This window comes from Chaetodon trifascialis, chromosome 18 (genome assembly GCF_039877785.1).
Source record: "Chaetodon trifascialis isolate fChaTrf1 chromosome 18, fChaTrf1.hap1, whole genome shotgun sequence".
NCBI lineage: Eukaryota > Metazoa > Chordata > Actinopteri > Chaetodontiformes > Chaetodontidae > Chaetodon > Chaetodon trifascialis.
Genome location: NC_092073.1, coordinates 23,352,894 through 23,365,000, shown reverse-complemented (window position 1 = coordinate 23,365,000; position 12,107 = coordinate 23,352,894). Strand labels below are relative to the sequence as shown.

At 47.4% G+C, this 12,107-nt stretch overlaps 1 protein-coding gene across 1 annotated transcript in view; it reads left to right on the top strand.

The window, feature by feature from the left end:
* The window catches only part of fars2 (phenylalanyl-tRNA synthetase 2, mitochondrial), an 87,541-nt gene that overhangs the window by 3,265 nt on the left and 72,169 nt on the right, over positions 1 to 12,107 (top strand). Inside the window, exon 2 of the mRNA XM_070986060.1 lies at positions 1,061 to 1,240. The gene's annotated coding sequence lies outside the window, so the exon portion shown is untranslated. The remainder of the gene's footprint in view (positions 1 to 1,060; positions 1,241 to 12,107) is intronic.

Genomic DNA, 12,107 nt, shown 5'->3' with positions numbered 1-12,107 from the left:
ACGAAGACTGTCATCACTGGAGGACGCTGCTGTCCCACTGTGAAGAGACGATGGTCCTCACAAGTGTAGAAGTGGACTGTGTGTGTGTGTGTCTCTCTGTGTGTCTCAGTTTGTCTGTCTCTGTGTGTCTCTCTCTGTGTCTCTTTGTGTGTGTGTGTGTGTCTGTCTCAGTGTGTTTTTCACTCTGTGTGTGTGTGTGTGTGTGTGTGTGTGTGTGTGTGTGTGTGTGTGTGTGTGTGTGTCCTGAGCCAGCTGAGCGATGGACGTCTCTGCAGCAGTGACAGATCAATAGAGGAGGATTTCCTTCAGTCCCAGCTGACTGGCTTTCAGTGTGTCTCCTGCAGATCAGCAGACTGCTGTCAGTCTCACCGTTCACACACTGTCATCCGGTCTCAGTCCAGTTTCACATCTGCTTCCTCTCCATCCGACACACTGCGTGTCTTTTCCGACATATCTGAATCTCGGCAGGACTCGCAGGAATCTAACCTGAAACGCTGTCAAACTGACAAACGAGACGAGTTGAAATGAAGCTGAAATCTGAATTTTAATGGACAAGAAGAAGTGTTTTTGTCCTTCAGCTCTGAGGCGTTCATGATTCTCTCCTGGAACCACAAATCTGAAGTCATGACCGCCGTCTGGTGACACCACCTGAATATGCTGCAGCCTGCAGCTGTTAGCTTAGCATGGCTAGCTGCTTCCAGTCTCTGATTAGCCTAATGTGACTTACACAGTTATTATTTTAAACCTAAAGAGTTAGTGAGTGTGGAGTGAAGGGAGCTAACAGTTTGACGCTAATGCTCAGTCAGCCATGTTTTTGAAGTCTTAATTTACCCAGAGTTCATTGCAGTCTTTACTTTGGATGATGGAGAAGCAGCCAGCTGTGGGCAGCGGGTGAAGTCAGACCTTTAGATCAGTGGTGAACAGCTCAGTGGATGAGGTGAGAAATAGTTCCAGGAAGTCGGCGAAGTGTCGGCGTGAGTTTGTCTGATAAGTTTGTTTCTCGCTTTGAGTCGCCGCTGCGAGCTGCACATTGAGTTTTCTGTCTCCTTTCTGCCTGGAGGATCAAGGCCCCGACATCCCTCCATCGATCGCTTCCTCCCGTGTTCAGACCTGCGGAAGAATCCGTCTGGGACGCGTCGGCCCGTGACCCGAACCTGATCGCTTTGAACCCACCCACCCATCCGCCCGACCCTCCGCCCATCCAGCAAACTCTACTGCACCATTCATCCCACAGACTGAGGTAGGTGGACAGGTGTGTGTGTGTGTGTGTGCATATTCCTTATGTTGTGGGGGCATAAATCTGTTTACACAGTCACACTGAGGGGACTCACCTTCCTTATGGGGACAAAAGCAGGTCCCCATAATGTAAAGCATTACATTTTAGTGTGAAGACTGAGGTTAAGGTTAGGATTAGACAAGAAACATGTCTCTGGATATTTTGGCTGTTGAACTTTTCCCTCTTGACGTCTGTTCAGCAGCTTGTGATGCAGTCCTGTTGTCACACGCTCTCGTAGAAAACTCATTTGCAGCCTTTCCTCGAGTGCAGGCTGTACATTTGAGGTTTTCCAGTAATTAACCCAGACCAGACTTCAGACCTGTGCAGAGTGTTACGAGCGAATACGACCATAAAACCTGAATCATGCTTCGCTTCATGCAGATGCAGTGTTACGTGAGCAGAAACACGGAAAGAACACGTCGTTAGCGAACTCATCACGTTCATTTCAAAAAGACAAAACTCATAATGAGGACAAAACACATCAGCAGGCTAACAAACGATGAGAGTTGTGTGTTTGGACACGTTCACGACGGCTTCCGCCGTTTTAGCTGCGTGTGGTGTTTAACGTCACGCTCGGTCTGAGGAACCTGAAGTCAGCAGCAGATGTAAACAAACCCGACCTCTGCTTTAATTGGCAGCAAAATGCAAATGTAGTCGGAATGAGGCGACGCTTTGATGTGGTGGAGAGAAGCCGGAGGAAGTCCAAATCAAAGGCTACAGCAACTGGACTGGAGGAACATCTGTGGTGATTCATAATGTTTACGGCGACAAAGTTAGCATCCTGCGCAGGGATGTTCCTCACGACTAATCTCCATAATGACTACACGGAAGTTTAAAGTTAGACTAGTCTGAAAGTAGGAAACCGCTCAGAGTGTCCTGCACCAACAGGAGATCCAAGTGACGGATGCAGAGCGCTGCAGCCAGCAGCCGGAAAACAGCTGTGATGTGATCCCTCCACACTGTCAGTGGACGTCCACCAAGAGTCTCTCTGGCTCAGATTGTTCTTCTAAGGGTCTGACGGCATGATGGAGATGATCCCTGCACAGATGACCTGTTTGTTTAAGAGTAAGATCCTGTTTGTTTAACCAGAAACAGCCGTCACATCGCTCCCGCCAAAGCCACCAAACTCCATTCACAAAAATGGCGATTTTATCAACAGTTCAATCACACTGACAGAAGCAGAATAAACCCACCGAAACCTCCTCGGTTCATCTTTCACTGCTCCAACAATCATCACCAGCTCTGGATCGGTTCAAATAAACTGTCGGAGCGGAACAAGAGAGAAGTCGGACATCAGAGAAGCAGCAAAAGCGGCCTGCAGAGACGGACTATTTTCTAATCTAACTCTGGAACCATTTCCACCGGACGTCCTGACCGGAGAGACTGACATATGTCGGACTTCAGCAGTTAGTAGACTTTAATGTGTCCATTCATAAAATGATAATCAGTATTTCTGGTGTGTAATCGACTAGTCGATCAGTCGCTCAGGGACCTCACATCTGCACGATACGTTTGCTCAGCGGCACGTGGGCTGAAGCTCAGCCGTCCGTCTAATCAGGAAACCTCCTTGATTTTCTAATGAGACACACATAGAGAAAGCGTCTTGGCACTGGATGTCCACCTGTAGTCTAAATGAACCCAGCTGCCCGTCTTCCTCCACCCCTCTGCCATGCAGGGTGGAGGAGATCAGAGCTGCGGCCTTCATTAACTTTCATTAATAACAGAGGAGCTTCCTTCTGCCTTCACCTGTACTTACACTCGGCTGTGGGCTTCAGCCAGGGAGACGTCACCTCTGAATGTCACCGCGTTGCGGCCACAGCCTCGCGTTTGACTTTAAACCTCCTGATAAATGTCTGCGCGTCCCCACAGGTGGACAGTGGACAGGTGAGCAGATGTGTTTGTCAGCAGCAGGTTTTCTGTCAGTTCAGGACGAGCTTTTAGGATCATGTGATGTGAAGAAAATAAAATTCTGAAGCTCAAAAATGACCACACAGTCCACTGGTTCCCAAGCTGGGGGTCCCGACCCCTGCTAGAGGTCACCAAAGCTTCATGGGGGGGTCGCGAGGCCTTTTGATTTTAAGAATAAATCATACAGAAGGTTGAAATCTCAGCTTTTCTTTCATTTCTGTGAAGAAAACTAATTGGAGTTGTTATTTTTAACACATAGATTGGAGCACAGTTTAACCTGACAGATTTTTTTTGGCCACTTGGGGGCAGCAGAAACAAGTTGAGACTTTTTTTTTCTCTGAAAACGAGTGTAGAAATGCCGCACACGATGCACAGAATGACGGATGCGGCTTCCTGCTAGGTTAGTCTGCCCGTGCTGTCAGCTCCACCAATCAGAGTTCAGGTTAGGCTGTTGATCTACCAATTAATTACCAATTCACTCACTCACTTTAATTCTTGCTCATCACATCACTTCATCACTTAATGTTATTCTACTGTGTTTAGACTACTTGTTATTTTAGACTGTACTTGTTATATTTCATTTATATTCAATTTTCATATTTCAGTTTATATTTCAATTCATGCAGCTACCGTCACAGTGCGTATGGTTGTATATTATATATACCTACGTTAACTGTCTTTTGTTGCATTCAGTGTTGCATTTTAGTGTGTTTAGTTACTCCGTTACTCTTCACCTTATTCATGCTATATTATTCTAATTGTGCCTGCACTTTGTTGCATTTAGTTGTGTGTTTTATCTATCCTCTTACTCGTACTACTTCTCCACTTTGTATCGCAACTGCTGCACAGCAGTTTCCCTCGGGATAAATAAAGCTTCTTGAATCTTGAATCTTGAATCTTGAATCTAAAGAACAAAGTCATGAATTTTTTCAGCAGCGACTGATTCTGAATTCATTAGTGTTTAATTGAAATAATAACACACTAAAACCCAGCTGGGATTAAATTAGTGAATCAGAGCTCATTCCTCAGACTGAAGGGGCCTTCACATGATAAGAAATTTGCTCTTCGCTCACCGCCAGGTAGGGCGCAGAGGCGCTGAGCGGAGGCGGCGGAGCTCAGGTATACGTCATCAACAAGTGCGAGCAATTCACCGTTGCTAGGCAACGCAAGTACTTCCTCTCACTCCGGAAAGCTAATCGTTGTTTGTAAATGATTACGCACAATGTATCTGAGTTTGTCGCAAAAGAAGGCCCTTGCAGTAACGTAGTAGTAGGAGTAGTAGTAGTAGTAGTAGTCGCTATTCCAGGCAGACGCAGTAGTCACTGACCACGACCACAAACCACGAAAAACGAACACTAACGTGCGTGTCCGCATACTTTTGGCCACAAGCTTTGCTCCTCATACTGATTCGGATCATCTTAGATTTCTAAGCTGAACACCACACACATGTTCCCGGTCACTGTGGAGCAGCTTAAGGTCTGATTGGACGGTGAAAATCGAGGTCGCAGAGCAGGAAAAGGCCGCGCACTCGTTCACAGATGTCTGCTGCTTTCGCTTCGTCGTAAACACACAGTTTCCTGTTTGATCCGTTAAAGGAGGAGCTTAAACGAGGTCGGACGGAGCGGTGATGAGGAATGTTTTCGTTAGCAGCAAAGCCCGTCCACTCCAAATGACGATTGATCCCACTGGCTGGCCGTACCATCTGCTGCATGGGCAGACTGGAGCACACACACTTTAGCAGCAGGTGTGTGTTTTGGTCCGGACGTCATCACTCTCCTCGTTTAGCTTTGGATTTAACAGCAGAGCAGCAGACGTGTTGCTCCTTCCTCCCTTCGGTCTCCATCCCTTCATTATTCGTCCTCTCTCCGCCTCCACGCTGATAAAATCTGTCACGTAGATAAACTTCAGGCCTCTGACTCTGAACTACGTTTCCCAGAAGGCCGATTATCTTCTGTGGAACCTTAATCACCTTTGCCTGGTGTTCTTGGCGGAGCTGTAAATGAGGTCGGACCCCTGGTGTACGGCGCTAACCACATTAGCGGAGAGAGAGCCGCCTGCCTGGCCTCTGTTAATGACGGAGCGCCGCTAACAACATGAGCTGTTTGCAGGTCGGCTGGAGGCGTCGAGGATCAGGAACGACGCCTGCGCTGTGTTTTTGATGCAGGACTAATCTGAGTGTAGAGCTTGTGTCAAACGTCTCATTGAACTGTTTTATTTTGGAACTTTTGCCTGTTTTTCTAAATGCTGACTTCATTCTGAAAAACCAGGCTCTGCTCTGCGTCTTCAGTATCTTTTGATACCTCTGACAGCATTTGATTGTTAGCTTCTCGGCTGTGGTGGCTAGTCGAGCATTATGTGTGTGTTTGGGTCTCAGTTGGCTTTGAAAGCTTTGTTCAGAGCTTTGGAGGATGTGGTCAAGGTTAACGTCAATTTATTGTTTCCTCTCGCAGCCTCTGCTTCCCTTTCAGTCCCACACAGGCCGAAGAAGCCAGCTGGACCTGGCCTAGCATGCTAACTGTGTTAGCGACAGGGAGTGCTAGCATTAGTTATGCTGTAAGTGAAGTCAAATTAGCTGCTGCGCTAATTGTTTGGAACTGCAGGGAGATGCAGAGGATGCAGTAGGCCATCATACTGCGTGTGTGTGTGTGTGTGTGTGTGTGTGTGTGTGTGTGTGTGTGTGTGTGTGTGTGTGTGTGTGTGTGTGTGTGTGTGTGTGTGTGTGTGTGTGTGTGTGTGTGTGTGTGTGTGTGTGTGTGTGTGTGTGAGTGAGTGATAATGTAGTCCTTTGCTGTCCAAATATCACCCAGGATGTCAAATTGATTTCTCTGGCGTGAGTTAGCATGCACAGCCTTTCCACTGTGTGTGCATGTGTTAGTGTGCATGTGTTAGTGTGTGCATGTATTTGTGTGTGTGTGCATGCCTTTGCATGTGTGTGTGTGTTTGTGTCCTCCATCTGTTCTAGAAAGCCCTTCCTGAACCTGCTGAGTCCACCAGACCATACACACACACACACACACACACACACGTACACACACACACACACACACACACACACACACACACACACACACACACGTACACACAGAGTTCATGGCGAGCTGGTCTATTATGTAACATCCGAAACGCTTCCTGGACTCCCGTCACAGACTCACATCCAAATGTTTCTGAAATCTTAAGTGGATTTCCAAACTGGATCTGCGAACTCATCCTGTCGTTTCAACAAACATGCTAATGAGTGAAGTAGGAGGCTGCAGCTCATCATGTGCCAGATCGTTTTCAGGAACTTAGCTGTCAGTATTTAAAAGTCTTCTTTCAAACTGAGAAACCCAAAGACCAAAAAATGCAAAGCGAGTCCTCACACCCTGTTAAATCCTGTTAGACTCATCCTCACGCACACATGAACAGAAGCATTTCATACGTAAATTTAAAGGATGAGTCCGGTGAAAAACTGTTTATTATCGTCAGCAGCTCTCACTGAACACGAGGCGTCTCTTTGGTCGTCCTTTTAGCAGCGTCTTGCAGGGTGGGGGTTGGGGGGGCAGCACAGAGCAGGTTTTAAACAGTAAAGTAGCATTTTTCCTCTTTCTGTCTTCTCACTGCGGCGTCTGAATCCTGTGAACGTTAGCGCCCCTGCTCAGCCTCCCGTCTTCATCTGGGCCGGTGGAAACATTCAGCTGCTAATAAGGAGGCAGCGGAGTGTGCCGGCTCCTCCGAGGAGCTGACAGAAGATCACGGGGAAATATAAAGGAGGCAGAGATCTGCTGTGCGGCGGCGCTCTGCTGCCGCGCTCGCCTTATCGCTCTCGTGGCTGTGCTCTGATGGAGCTTATGTTTTACGATGGGCTGCTAATGTGCCCTGGATGTAAATATTAACTGTGTGTCTGTGTGAGTGATTGTGTTGTTTTGTCCAAAAACGTCTACAGTTAAAGCATAGTTCAGGTTTATTGCAGCTCTTATTTTTCTGCGTCTGTTTGTTCCTGACAGTAAAAGGACTTTGCAGTCGTCGTGCTGATCACTGAAGCTTCATGAGTGAAACATGGATTAACTGCTGAACTCTTAACCACTGAACCACTGAAGGCCAGGAGTCCAAACTATCACGTTTAACAGCTTAAATTATTGATATTAGAAATGACAGATGCTGTGATGTGATGAGACAAGAGAAACACACACAAACACTCCGGTTAGCGGGAAGCTGCTAAGCTACATGATTCTTCTGTACGCAGAGCTTCGCTAACGATAACTAGCATGACGGCTAATCTGTGCATTTTTGCGCCCTCACAGTCGCTCGCCGATGCAGCCAGATGATTCCTCACATGAACGCTCTCTGATTTCCACCCTCACGTGGTGCAAAGCTGCAGCTCGATGTGGACAAAACCTTCAGGGATCACGTTTCGGTCGGCTTCATTGTAGCCGACAGCGATCCACTCGAACCTGCTGGGTCAGCTCTGATCTGCTGATCCTCCATGAAGCAGCTGTTCGAGCTCCATCTGCTCTGCTTCACCTGAAAACATGCAGATCTACGAGCAGAAACTGAAAATGCACTTAAAAACATTAAGGGATGACCGGAGAGAGTGCTGGAAAACAGCAGGAGCTTTAATGAGAACGAGGGCAGGGGGTGTAAAATCGCACACATGCAGGATTGATAGCACTGACCGAGCATGTGATATTAAAATTGCCCACCTCCCCCAGAGAAATAAAGCCTGCATGAAGCAGGCTGTGGGTTTCCACGAGGATTTCCTGCCTGAACTCTTTGAACTTGTGTCTTTCTTCCTTCATTAAACTGTCATCTGAGCGTCTCTCCAAACTTTGGCAGCACAAGACAAAGAAAGTCGTGGAGGATTAGAACAGGAAGTCCAGCTTTGCTTCGCCGTGGCTGGACGAGAACATATTTCCAGGTGAGAAAGGGACAAAGAGGCGTGAGGAGGGAAGATTTGAAGGTGCGATCATGCAGACACGCAGAGGATGTGCGAGCCAGTCAGGCTGCAGACCTACAGGTCAGCTTTCATCCTCACGCCGCCAACAATTACTTTTCAACACGACTCCGCGGGCCGACGAGCACCTGCCAGCCGCTGGCTTCGCCCGTTTCCTCCATCCCCTTTCATCTCTCTGTCTGTACAGCGGTGGCAGTTTCCAGCGAAGAGTCGTCTCTTTATTAACGGCCGGCTCGAGTGTTAAAGGATAACTCTGTGAACCTGCTTCCTCAAACCAACCTGCTCCTTATGAAACTCCTGGGCTTCTTTGGTGATCACCTGGAGCAGCGGAGAGCGCGAACACTATTTGCAGCGTATTTTACACATTTTGAAACAGCTGCACATGAAACAAGCTTTTGATTTCATGTTGAAGGGCAAAGCTTTCGATGTTGTACCTCATCGTGTTTTCTCTTAACTATTTTCGGGCACGAGCGCTTTGTTCTTGAGCTGAAGAGGCGTCCTAAAGGCTGTTTTTAGCAGCGTTTCTTCGAGGTCTTACTCAAAGTGATGTTTAGCAGATTGAGGCTATCGTCAAAAATAAACATTTGTGCTTCAGAAACGCCTCTGAAAGTTTAGGAAATGTTAAAGTTAGACATGACATCACAATAAAGTCCATTTATGCTTCTCACTCGCCATTTCCTGGCGATGTTATTACAGCGTTTCTTTTCATTATTGATTGATTGATCTGGAAGTTATTTCTTTGATTAATGGAAAAATGGATTGGCCCCTGAAATAATGAAATGGTGCCCTTTAGTCTAACGGACAGGCAAAACCTTGAAGCTCTTCCATTTTACTGTCATACGAGATTAAGAAAACCAGTAAGGGCTCACATTTGAGAAGCTGGAACCAGTAAATATTTGCTGCCTGCTTAATAAAGAAACCATTCTGTGGTGTTCTGGTGGATGTGCAGGCTGAAGCTTTGTCGCCTCACAGAAACGTCCTTGAAAACGATGAAACCCCAAACGAGCTGCATCCTGGCACAAACTCATCCTGTGCAGAGCAGGATGGATTTTGGGGAAATGTGACCAAAATGATGCAGAAAACATCTGGAAAATGTCCATTTAATGAAGGAGAGAAGAATCTGCTAAGGGCCCCGATCAGGTTCCCTGAGGAACCCCAAAACCTTCACCAGCTCTGAGGCTCATAAGGAAGTGTCATCAGTGGGAAAATATAAATTTTTATGCAGAGTAAATTGTCCTTCACTCAGTCTCTGCAGTGAGCCAGAAGAACTTCAGCTGAAATATTCATTAACTTCTCTGTAATATGTAAGTTTTAGATGTGTTACTGCACCGACGCTGTTGATCCAAATCGATAGCTCGACAAAAACGAGGCTGATCAGTGATGAAATATTTAACTGTGTGAAGAGTTCAGAGAGCGATTCAGTCTCCGTCTTATCAGTCCCTCATTTCTTCCCACCAGTCATTTAGCATTTTCATACCAACACTTTGTCTGTCTTCAGCAGATGTTGTAAAAGAGCTGAAATGCGTCGCCTTCGCTGTCTTTCCAGTATTGTGTAATCATCATCAGAGGAGTCCCGACCGCCGCCGCGCCCGGAGGACGGCGCCGTGTGTGGGTGACAGCTAAACGGCGAGAAATGAGACGTCTGCTCCTGTCAAATCCCCAAACTCCGAAAATATGAATTGCAAAGCTGCAAAGTTAGCCAAAAAAACCCGAGTGTGTGTGTGTGTTTGTGTTCTTGTTCTTGTGCATGTGTGTGTGTGTTTGAGGCATAATTTCAATTTCCAATTTGCACTCTCTCCAGCGTCTCTTGAGCATATGTTTACTGTGCTGCAGCCAGGATTCACACTCCTACACACTTCCTCTCTCTCTCTCTGTCTGTCTGTGTGTCTCTCTCCCTCACACACACACACACACACACACACCCTCCCAGCAGTGGTAGTTAACAGGTGTACAGGTAGTCTCTGTGCAGCCAAAGGTCCTCAGCAGTGCTTCCTTTAGAGGTGCGGCTCCAGTCAGATTCACTTGATTTTTACCGAGAACAAAAATGAAACAAGCTTCACAAACACACCAGCGTGAAAATAAACTCTGAATCCTGCTGAATTGAGTTGTTGATGGAGCGTCTCCCCCTGAATACTTTAACATTTTGAGGATGGAAACATCAATAGTGCGAACTCCTTCAATTCCAATTAGATTTCGCATCCTGCGGCTCTTTGCTTTCTAAGCAGCAGCGTCAGAAGATGCTCCACAGGTTCCTCACAGGACCTTCACAGCAGAGGCGTTGAACAGCGAATCTGTCGTGTCGCGGTCGGTTACGTCCTGCTGAAAACCGTCATGGCGCTCGTGATGCATGAGGAATCAGATACTTTACAGCGTTCAGCAGAGTGACTTCACCCACTCACATCTTCTGTCACTCTCCACTGACGCTGCTGCATTAGCTGAAGCTAAGCTAAGCTAAAATAAGCTAAGCTACGATAGCGGTCCTGGCTCTGAACCTTAGACTGCTGAAGGAGTGGACAGAGCTTCAGGGTCTGAAAACTGAAGCCTTAAACCTGCATTCTTTCTACTGGCCAGCAGGAGGCGACTCCGCTGGTTGCAGATAGAAGCCAGATTGTATGGAAGCTTATGAGAAACTGAGCAGCTTCTCACTTGATTTATTCCGTCAGTGAGTTTATAGTCTGAATCTCTCATTTCAAGTCTTCTTCAGTACGGCGTGATGCTCATTTTGTAAACGATGATCCCGTTTACAGTAAAACAGGTGATGCAGCAGGTGTGCATTGAGCTAGGCGTGGCTACCTTGTGATTAGCTGCCACAGCGGCGTTGGTTCTCGGTCAGATCCAATCAGTGATGTTGGCATGTTCTCCACAGCGATGCGTTCACTGACTGACTTCGGTGATGTTAACATGTTCTTCCCAGTGATGCGTTGACTGACTGACTGAAACAAGGATCTTATTCTCAAACACGTCCCCTGACGCTGAAGAGGCTGTCCTCAGGACATCAGAGCACAGCGACGTCCAAAGTTAACTTCGTGTTCTGCACAGTGTGCATATTCCTGCTCGTCCCTGAAGCCGCCGTGTGCTGAATCTGACAGATCGGAGGAGGAAAAAGCGATGTTTGAGATGCTGCCGTGCGGTCACAGCAGAGGGTGATTGATTCAGATCAGCCCTCGCCGTCCCTCAGGACAACGGCTCGAAGCGATCGATGAGCGGACGGCCCGCTCGTGCTCTTAAAGAAGCTCAGCGCTGCTGCTGGGACTTCACTCGACATCCGCGATGACAAAGAGCTTCCTGACGGTCCTGAGCTGAAATGATAATGAGCCGTAACCAATAAACCGGTGGGACAAAGAAACTCAGACAGGTGAATGATGCAGGTTTATGCTGTCTCATAGAGACGCTGCCATGGACACCTCTAATGTCCGTCAAACTGAAACGTTCCTCAATGAACATTCATTTTTGGACAGTTTGACAGAAACATGTGGAATATTTCCTGATCTGTTGGAGGCTCCAGCCAATCAGTGCTCAGGATTAGAGCATAAAGAGAAAAGACAGCAGGCTTTAGACTCAGGACCTGCCGCTGGTCTCTGAAAGGGGCGGGGCAGCGGGGACACCCATGCGACACTGATACAGGAAGTGACTCACCAGCATGACGTCCCGTCTGAGTTCATGACGTAAGACTGCGGTGTGAGAAGCGTTTCCTGTTCGAGGTGTGTGTGTGTGTGTGTGTGTGTGTGTGTGTGACAATATTGTGTGTGTGATTTGCCTCTCCTCCTGTGTATCTGTGTGTGTTTCGTGTACTGTCTGTGCATGCACGTGTGTGTTGCATGTACAGTATGTGTGGTCTGGATGTGTGTGTGTGGTGTGTGTGTGGTGTGTGACACAGTGAAGGGAAACAAATTGGGTGTATGAGCGGAGCTGCTGGGTGGCAGAGAGCTGCAGCCTCGGCACTTTTCTCCTCCGACCATAAAATTTCCCTCCTTCATCATGTCAAACACTCCT